The sequence below is a fragment of the Pongo pygmaeus genome, chromosome 3 (assembly GCF_028885625.2).
Source record: "Pongo pygmaeus isolate AG05252 chromosome 3, NHGRI_mPonPyg2-v2.0_pri, whole genome shotgun sequence".
In the NCBI taxonomy this organism is placed as follows: Eukaryota; Metazoa; Chordata; class Mammalia; order Primates; family Hominidae; genus Pongo; species Pongo pygmaeus.
The window spans coordinates 62959086-62961919 of record NC_072376.2 but is presented as its reverse complement, the minus strand read 5'-3'; the positions used below and the strand labels follow the sequence as shown (position 1 = coordinate 62961919).

Below are 2834 nucleotides of genomic sequence, written 5' to 3'. Positions count from 1 at the left end.
ACATCAGCACTTAAAAGTTTTAAATGGTATGTGGAAAACAAAATTTAAGGGCTTCTAGGAGAAACGTAGGAGGGAAGGTGTTACTGGGAAATATGATAGAAGATTAATTTTTATTTTATTTTATTTTTAGAGAAAGGGTCTTGCTCTATCACCTAGGCTGGACTGCAGTGGTGCAATCACAGTTAACTGCAGCCTCAACCTGCAGGGCTTGAGCAATATTCCCATCTAATTTTTATTTTGTTTAAGAAATGCAGTCTTGCTCTTAGCAAAGCTAAAGTGCAATGGTGTGATCATAGCTTACTGCAGCCTCAACCTTCTAGACTCAAGTGATCCTCCAGTCTTAGCCTCCCCAGTAGCTGGGACTACAGGTGTGCACTGCAACGTGTAGCTCATTTTTATTTTTTTAATTTTTAGTAGAGACAAAGTGTCGCTATGTTGACCAGGTTGGTGGTGATCTCCCACACTCAGGCAGTTCTCTCACCTCAGCCTTCCAAAGTGCTTGGATTACAGGTATGAGCTGCCACACCCGGCTGAGGGGGTTAATTTTTAATTATATAAAGAGCTCAAAGCAAATATTAGAAGGAGCCTAAATGCCTCCAGCAGTTGACTGGTACTGGTAAATTGTGATACATCCATATAATAAAATATTATGCAACCATGAAAAGGATTAAGATAGATCAATAGGTATTGGCACAAATGTCCACGAAATATGAAAAGGTGAAGTGATGTTCAATCACCATGTACGTATCTTGAAGGATATGGCCCATTTTCTCAATAGCAATTATTTCCTGAGATAAGATTATGGGTCTAAAGAGTGAAGGAAATTTTTCACTTATTTAAAAGTATTTACTATTTTTATAATCTAATAAAAGATTAAACAGATCATTGAATTAGTAAAAGACAAAGTAACTCTATAAATAAATGGAAAAGACACAGATACCCCAGGCATTGGTGGCTCATGCTTATAATACCAGTACTTTGGGAGGGGGTGGTGGGGGGGATTGCTTGAGGCCAGGAGTTCCAGACCAGCCTAAGAAACAAAGCAAGACCTCGTCTCTAGTAAAAATAAAAAAATAAAAATAATTGGCCAGGCATAGTGGCATGTACCTATAGTCCCAACTACTGAGGTGGAAGGATCACCTGAGCCTAGGAGGTCAAGGCTGCAGTGAGTTGAGACTGTGCCACTACACTCAGGCCTAGGAGACAGAGCGAGACTTCATCTCAAAAAAAAAAAGGACAATAAAGAAATAAAGCTAATAAGCTAACATAAGGAAAGATAAAATATGTGACAAATAGGCTGGGCGCATGGCTCACAGCTGTAATCAAGCACTTTGGGAGGCCGAGGCAGGTAGATCACGAGGTCAGGAGTTCGAGACCAGCCTGATCAACATGGTGAAACCCCGTTTCTACTAAAAATACAAAAATTAGCTGGGCATGGTGGCATGTGCCTGTAATCCCAGCTACTCAGGAGGCTGAGGCAGGAGAATCACTTGAACCTGGGAGGCAGAGGTTGCAGTGAGCCGAGATCACACCACTGCACTCCAGCCTGGTCAACAGAACGAGACTGCGTCTCAAAAAAAAAAAATGGGTGACAAAGTAAAAGTAATAATATGAGGTCTTTCATTTATCACACAGAAAATAACTTGTTAAATTATAATACCTGTGTGGGCAAAGGTGCAGTGAAACTGCCATTTTCTTGTAGTATTAGTGGTGTTTAAAATGTACATAAGCCTTCCAGGATAAAGCTTGGAAATTTTTTTAAAATCATACAGACAGTGACTCATTATACTGCCTCCTCCAACTCCTGGCCTCAAGCAATCCTCCCACCTCAGCCTCCCAAAGTGCTGGAATTACAGGCTGACAGCCACCATGCCTGAAAGCTTTGCAATTTACATCAAGGGTAATAAGAATGCTCATGCCCTGTGACTCACAGTAATCTCACTTCTGGAAATTTCATCTTTGGATGTAATTCAACCTAAACAAAAGGTCATATGCACAAACACAGTGAAAATCTGGGAGTAATTTTTTTCTTTTTTTAAACAATATGGAATGCTTCACAAATTTGCATGTCATTCTTTCACAGAGGCCATGCCAATCTCTCTACTGTTCCAACTTAAGTATGTGTGCTACTGAGGCAAGCATGAGTAATTTAAGATAGAGTGGTTAAGTGAAATAAGGAAGAATTATGGAGAATTTAAAAATCTATGCTATTTATAGGCACCTAGTAACAGCTCAGTAAATTATTAGCTGCTATTATTATTTTTATGGTAATTTCACTCAATTAAAAATTGTCATTAAAAATTACCATTGTCATGGAACATAATGTCTCCTACAGTATAATTGTAAAAACAGATACAATGAGTCCCTTGGTATATGGGGGGATTAGTTCCAGCTCTCCCATTTCTGTGTATACCAAAATCCACGCATACTCAAGTTTTCGAAGTCAGTCCTGTGGAATCCACATATAACACAAATGGGAAAATTAGTGAGGTGTGGTGACAAGCACCTGTAGTCCCAGCTACTTGTGAGGCTGAGGCAGGAGGATTGCTTGAGCCCAGGAGGTTGAGGCTGCAGTGAGCCATAATTGCACCACCGCACTCCAGTCTGGGCAACAGAGTGAGACAGAAGGTTGACTTTTTAATAGAAGTTTTCTGTTCACTTGAAGATATGGTCAGGATTGTGGCATATGAAAATTCTTCATAAAATAACTATCTAACTCAATTAATGCTGGAATTGGGAACAGCAGAAGTGTCATCTCAGAGCTACTCACAATGAAAGGTGATGTCTGGGGCTCAGGTGTGTTGAGGTCCCCATGCCTGGACTATGGGTGCTGA

At 40.2% G+C, this 2834-nt stretch overlaps 1 non-coding gene across 1 annotated transcript; it reads right to left on the bottom strand.

Annotated features, from left to right (window-relative positions):
* Nucleotides 1-2038: 2038 nt before the first annotated feature.
* On the bottom strand, nucleotides 2039-2142 carry LOC129035927 (U6 spliceosomal RNA). The gene has a single exon (XR_008502414.1). It is a non-coding gene; the product is annotated as a U6 spliceosomal RNA (small nuclear RNA).
* Between the last annotated feature and the right edge of the window lie 692 nt (nucleotides 2143-2834).